This window comes from Lynx rufus, unplaced genomic scaffold (genome assembly GCF_022079265.1).
Source record: "Lynx rufus isolate CCGP_SWC_20201006 ecotype Redwood Valley unplaced genomic scaffold, mLynRuf1.p SCAF_16, whole genome shotgun sequence".
NCBI lineage: Eukaryota > Metazoa > Chordata > Mammalia > Carnivora > Felidae > Lynx > Lynx rufus.
The window spans coordinates 43,822,419-43,830,195 of NW_025814830.1; positions in this window are offsets into that span (position 1 = coordinate 43,822,419).

Here is a 7,777-nt window from a genome sequence, read left to right on the forward strand (position 1 = left end):
ATCCAATCAAAGTTCACCCATTTCATTTTGATGTCCTATCTCTTTAGTCTTCTTTAATTGAAAGCAGTGCACTTGTCTTTAAAAAAATGTTGGTCTTTAGGACGCTTGGCTGGCTCAGTCAGAGGAACATGTGACTCTTGATCTCAGGGTCCAAGTTTTGAGCCTCACGTTGAGTGTAGAGATTACTAAAAAAAAATAAATAAACTTCAAAATTTTTTAAAAGTTTGCCTTTTATGATGTTGACAGTTTTGAAGAGTCCAGGCCCATTGTCTGGCAGAATATCCATTTTCAGTGCTTGATTGCTGCCTCATGATTAGATTCTGGTTAAACATTTTTTTTTTTTTTTGGCAAGAGGACCATGTCAGTGATGATGGGTACTTCCTAATACACTCCACCAGGAGGCATGCAATACCAGTTTGTCCCATGATTAGTGATGCTGAATTCAATCACACAGTTAAGGTGGCATTAACCTAACAGAGTTGTGAAGGGGGGATTCCATGAAGAAATGTACCCAAAGAGTCTGGCCCATAAACTTTACTTCTTACCCATTCCTCTTCAGTTTTCACTTTGGGGCAAATAGACAACATTTGCGACTATGCTTTCCTACCACAAGCGCCTCTTGGTGGGACTGGTAGTTATCACTAATTTGAGACTATTGTTTAAAGAATATTTTATTATGAAACTTTCAAACATACAGAAAAGTGGAGAGAGTAGTATAATGAATCTTAATGTATTCATCACCCTGTTCCCAAAATTACCACCAATTTGCCAATTCGTTTCCTCCTTTTCTTTGCTGGTGCATTTTAAAGCAAATCCGAGATATATAAATTCACCCATAGGTACTTTAGCATGCTACATCATTAATAGAGATTATGTATATATGTATGTATACTTATACATACATATATTTATACACACATACAACACAACCATGGTACCATTATAACATTTAACAAAATTAAAAATAATCTGTTAATGTCATTTAAGAACCAAACCATATTCAAAGCTTTGGAATTACATCTTTTATTTTTTAAATTTATTTATTTGACAGATACAGAGACTGTGAGTGGAGGAGGGGCAGAGAGAGAGGGAGAGAGAGAGAGAATCCCAAGCAGACTTCACACTGCCAGCGCAGAGCCCAGTGCATGGCTCAAACCCACGAACCCACGAGATCATGACGTGAGCCAAAACCAAGAGTCAGGCGCTCAACTGACTGAACAGCCCAGTTTTATTTTTTTCAGCCTCTCTTCTTTTTCTTAACACACAGATCCCCAAGTGGAAGCACTGGACAGACTGTTAGACAAATTTTGATCTCACCTTTTGTACATACATTTGTCTCTCTAGGCAAGAGATATGCAGTTAAAAGCACAGATGAACCAGTCTGTGGAAGTGCAGCCCAAGAATTTGTAACTTTGAAAAGCACCCAGGTGATGGAGACTCGGCCCATAGCTGCCTTAGAAGTTAGAAATGAGAGGAGAAATGAGAGGAGTGGTTAGAGAGTGTCAGAACAGTTTGTTCATGCTTTCGTCCTGGATTTAGCATGTTGTTGTGGAATTTGGCCAGTCAGCCATAAGGTATTTATTGAGCATCTGCTATGCAGACAAACAAGGCAGAAACATCCTACCCGAAGAAGGAAGACAGAAAATAAACATGCAAATAACTAAGACACCTGTCGGTACTGAGAAGTGTTATAAAGAATTGTGAAAGAATGAAAAAAGACCCCAGTTTTCTTTGTTTAATCTTTACCTCCTTTCCTTCTTTTCTTCTCTCTCCCCTCTGCTTTCCTCTTTTTCCCCCTTTCTACCTCCCCTTCCCCTGAAGCTTAACTAGCAGGAGGTGACTCACAGGGCTTACAAAGATAGCTCTCAAAAGAACTGTTTCAAAAGCTACCGAAGTAAGATTGCACCAACAATCATGAGAAAGAGGCATGAAAACCCCAACATAACCCACTCATTCCAGCTGCAAATGGCAGCCATTACCGATAAAGAAAAATGGCACCTGGGGCAGTATCATAACCATATGCCCCTCCTCTGTGCCTTATATATAAGAATTCCAATCCTGCTTCAGCTCAGGGAGTTAACGTCATTTTGAGGGGCTACCTGACACACTTTGGCTAAATATCTGAGTCACTTTAACTATTTTTTAACTCTTTTTATAGTTAAATATTTTTAACTATTTTTTTAACTCTTGTCAGAATAGAGAAGAAATAATTGAAGGGGGAGAGACTTGTGGGAAAATGTGTCTAAGGAGGATTCTAAATAATGTTGAGACTAAGTAATGAGAAGATCAGCTTCAGATAATTTGGGGTAAAATGTTCCAAGTAGAAACCACAAGTGCAAAGGCCAGAAAATTGATAGAAAGAGCATGTATAGGAATGAATGAATGGAGAGGAACTGTGTGGACTGGGAAACCCCTGGAGGTTTCTCTTTTGTTTGTTTGAATGGCTTTATTGAGGTGTAATTCATATACAATTCATCCATTTAAAGTATACAATTCCGTGGTTTTTAGTATATTCATAGAATTGTGTGACCATTACCACCATCAATTTTCAAACATTTTTTATCACGCCCAAAAGAAATCCCATACCCATTAATATTCACTTTCTACCTTCATACCCCATTCTCACCCCCAGTCCTAGGCTATCCTAGTCCTAATCTATTTTCTGTCTGCATTAATTTTCCTGTTCTGGACATTTCATGTAAATGGAATCATACAATGTATGGTCTTTAGTGTTTTGTTTTTTTCATGATGTCTTTAACATGATGTTTTCAAGGCTCATCCATGCTGTAGTATTGTATCCGTACTTCATTCTTTTTTACGGCAGAACATTACACTATATATGTATGTGTATTCTCTCTCTCTCTCTGTCTCTCTCTCTCTCTCTCTCTCTCTCTCTATATATATATATATGTGTGTGTGTATATGTATATATACTACCATTCATTGGTTGATGTATCCAGATGTATCCATTCATTGGTTAGTGAACCCAGATGAACATCTGGGTTGTTTCCACTTTTTGGATATTATCAATAATGTTGCTATAAACATTCATGTACAAGTTTTTATGTGGGTATGTGTTTTCATTTTCCTTGAGCATATACCTATGAATGGAATTGCTAGGTCACATGGTGACTCTGTTTAACCTTTCGAGGAACTGCAAAACATTTATTATGTCTTTTTGACTTTAGCCATCATAGTGGGTATCTCATTGTGGTTTTGATTTGCAATTCCCTAGTGACTAATGATTTTAAACATCTTTTCGTGTGCGTATTGGCTATTTGTATATCTTCTTTGGAGAAATGTCTATTCTCCTCCTTTGCCCATTTTAAAATTGGATTCTTCTTCTTTTTATTGTTGAAGTGTGTATTCTGGATACAATTTCCTTTTCAGATATATAATTTGCAGATGTTTTGTCCCATTCTGTGGGTTATCTTTTCATTTTCTTGATGGTGTCCTTTGAGCATAGAAGTTCTTTAAAAAATTGTTTTAAATGTTTATTTATTTTTTAGACAGAGAGAGACAGAGCATGAGCAAGGGAGCAGCAGAGATAGAGGGAGACACAGAATCTGAAACAGGCTTCAGGCTCTGAGCTGTCAGCATAGAACCTGATGTGGGGCTCAGACCCATGAACCGTGAGATCATGATCTGAGCTGTAGTTGGACGCTCAACCAACTGAGCCACCCAGGTACCCTGAATATAGAAGTTTTTAATTTTGGTTAAGTCCAACTCATCTCTTTTTCTTTAGTTTCTGGTGCTTTTGATGTCATATCTAAGAAACTATTGCCCAACCAAAGATCATGAAGATTGACTTTTATGTTTTCTTCTAAGTTTTATAGTCTTAACTCTTACATACAGGCCTATGATTCATTTGAGTTAATTTTTGTATATGGTGTAAGGTAGGAGTCCAACTTCTTTCTTTTACATATGGATATCTAATTGTCCTAGCACCATTTGTTGAAAAGATTATTCTTTCCCCATTGAGTGGTCTTGGCATGCTTGTCAAAGATTATTTGACAATATATGCAAAGGTTCATTTTTTGGCTCTCTATTTCATTGATCTATTTGTCTTTATACTAGGACCATATTGTCTTAATTACTATTGCTTTGTAGTAAGTTTTGAAATTGGGACTTTTTTTCCACAATATTTTAGGATCAGCTTGTCAATTTCTGCAAAGAATCCAGATGAGATTTTGGATTGTTTGCTAGTATATAGAAATAGAATTGGTGTAAAGATAGAATAAACAGACTAAATAGAATTGGTGTATATATAATACATTTTGTGTATAGTATATAGAAATAGAATTGGTGTTTGTTTATTGATCTTGTATCTTGCAACCTTGCTAAACTCCTTTATTACTCCTAATATTTTTTTTTTCAACGTTTATTTATTTTTGGGACAGAGAGAGAGACAGAGCATGAACGGGGGAGGGCCAGAGAGAGAGGGAGACACAGAATGGGAAACAGGCTCCAGGCTCTGAGCCATCAGCCCAGAGCCTGACGCGGGGCTCGAACTCACGGACCGCGAGATCGTGACCTGGCTGAAGTCGGACGCTTAACCGACTGCGCCACCCAGGCGCCCCAACTCCTAATATTTTTAATGGATTCCTTAAGATTTTCTTTTTCTTAGTTATTTTATTGTATTGTATTGTATTGTATTGTATTGTATTGTATTGTATTTAGAGAGAGAGCAAGTAGGGGAGAGGGGCAGACAGAGAGAGAGAATCTTAAGCAGGCTCCACACTTAGAGGTGTGCTCAATCCCAAGACTCTGAGATCATGACCTGAGATGAAATCAAGAGTTGGATGCCCAATCAACTGAGCCACCCAGACACCCCAGAATTTTCTATATGTAAGATCATGCCATCTGAAAATAGAGATAATTTTACTTCTTTCTTTTCAATCTGGATGCCTTTTATGTCTTGCCCAGTTGCCCTTCATAGCACCTCCAATACATGATGGATAAAAAAGGTGAGAATAGACATTTTTGTCTAGTTCCTGGTTTGTTCTTTTACCATTAAGTATGATGTTATCTGTGAGGTTTTTTTCTTAATGTTTATTTATTTTTGAGGGACAGAGACAGAGAGGGAACAGGAGAGGGGCAGAGAGAGAGAGAGGGAAACAAAGAATCAGAAGCAAGTTGCAGACTCTGAGCTGTCAGCACAAAGCCTGATGCGGGGCTCAAACTCACTAGCCGTGAGATCATGACATGAGCTGAAGTCAGATGCTTAACTGACTGAGCCACCCAGGTGCCCCTATCTGTGAGTTTTTAATAGATGCCCTTTTTTTCAGTTTGAGGAAGCTCCCTTCTACTCTTAGTTTATTGAGTATTTTTAATCATTAAATGCTTTTGGATTTTGTCAAGTGCTTTTTTTCTTGCATCTATTGAGATAATCAAATGATTTTTGTTTTCTATTCTATTTATATGGTGTATTACATTACTTGATTTTCTTTTTTAAACTTTTTTTTAATGTTTATTTTTATTTTTGAGAGAGAGAGGGAGACAGAGAGTGAGTGGGGGAGGAGCAGAGAGAGAGGGAGACACAGAATCCAAAGCAGGCTCCAGGCTCTGAGCTGTCATGTCAGCATAGAGCCTGATGCAGGGCTCTAACCCATGAATCATGAGATCATGACCTGAGCTGAAGTTGGACACTCATCTGACTGAGCCACTTGGGTGCCCCCATTACTTGATTTTCTGATGTAAAGTCAAGCTTAAACTGCCCAGCTAGCTCAGTTGGTAGAGCATGAGACTCTTAAAGTCAAGCTTATATTAGTGGGATAATTCCCACTTAATCATGGTGTATAATCCTTCTTACATGTTGTGGAGGTTCAGTTGATACTAGTATTTGTTGAGGATTTGCATCTATATTTATAAGAGATATTGGTAAGTAGGGGGTTTTATAACATGTTTTTCTGGGTTTCTTCTCAGAATAATAGTGGCCTTATACAACAAGTTGGCAGGTATTTCCTCCTTTATTTTGGAAGAGTTCAAGAGGATTCAAATTAATTCTTTAAATGGTTGTTGGAATCTATCAGTAAAGCCATTTGGGTTGGGATTTTCTTTGTGGGAAGTTTCAAATTACTGATTCAATCTCTTTACTTGTTATAGGTCTTTCAGAGTTTTTATTTCTTTTTGAGTTAGTTTTGGTAGTTTGTGTCTTTCTAGGACTTTGTTCATTTTGTCTGTTATCTAATTTGTTGGCATATGGTTGTTCATAGCACTCCTTTATAATCTTTTTTATTTTTATAAAGTCAGTAGTAATATCTCCACTTTCATTTTTGATTTTAGTAATGTTAGTCTTCTTTTATAATTATTCCACCTAGCTAAAGGTTTATAAAATTTTCTGCTTGGGGGTGCCTGGGTGGCTCAGTCGGTTGAGCATCCGACTTCGGCTCAGGTCATGATCTCGCAGTTCATTAGTTCAAGCCCTGAGTTGGGCTCTGTGCAGACAGCTCAGAGCCTGGAGCCTGCTTTGGATTCTGTGTCTCCCTCTCTCTCTGCCCCTTCCCTGCTCATGCTCTGTCTCTCTCTGTCTCTCAAAAATGAATAAATGTTAAAAAAAATTAAAAAAATAAAAATATTTCTGCTTGGATATTTGGCTAAAAGCCAGTTGGAAAGCAATCAGTAAGCAAGATTTTGCCAAGTGCCTCCAGGTGCCACTTGATTAGATAATATGCTATAGCCTGTGAACACATCCGACTTTTCAGAAACCAGCATAATTTGAAGCTCCTCTTGCTACAGTAATATTAGAAGTCAATTTAATTTCTTTTTCCTTTTTTAAAATTTTTTTGACATTTATTCATTTTTTGAGAGACAGAGAGACACAGAGTACAAGCAGGGTTGGGGCATAGAGAGAGGGAGATGCAGAATCTGAAGCAGGCTCTGGGCTCTGAGCTGTCAGCACAGAGCCTGACATGGGGCTTGAACTCATGAACCTTGAGATCATGACCTGAGCCAAAGCTGGAGGCATAACTGACTGAGCCACCCAGTAGCTCCAGAGAAGTCAATTTAATTTCTGAATATCTGCTTTATCCCCCACGTCCTATCTGCCACTCCACTTGACCCAGCACTTCTGAGCTGTTGGCCTTGAGATTCAACTTCCCTTATTTCTTTCAAACAGGAAACTTTTAAATGTTGGTGCTTTCTTATCTGAATCTCTAAATATGTCACTGTATTTCTCAGAATAGAAGGTTCTGTGACCACCTTTTTTTTCTAAGTATTACGTAGAAAATGAGTCCTTTACATATAATACAGATAAGCTCACTTATTAAACATTTAATGAGAGCCTACCATGTGCCAGGAACTGTGTGACACATTGATTATAACACAATAAACAAGATAGTTTCCACCTTCAGAGAGTTCCAAAAACACATAAATTGGATGGTTTTACTATATTGTAATAAATTCTGTGAGTAGAAAGCTTGTACAAGTGGCACTCAACAGAGGCCTAAGGGTCAAGCTGGGAAAAACTCCCAGAGGAAATGTTTTAGTTGAGAAGGAATTAAAAAAAAAAAAAATGAGCCAGAGAAGCTGGACGTGGGAGAGAATAGCACACTCTAGGTGGGAGAAATAGCATAATCTAAGATCTAGACATATATGTGGCACACTGGTAGAACTACAAATTGGAGATGGTAGGAAAGCACAGTCAAGAGGGAATGGCAAGAGAGGGATGCAAGAACCAGATCACAAAAGGCTATCTAAACTATATTAAAAATTTGGACTTTCTGAATTTTCAATACAGTGTAGATTGTATTTTTTTTTAAATTTTTTTAAACATTTT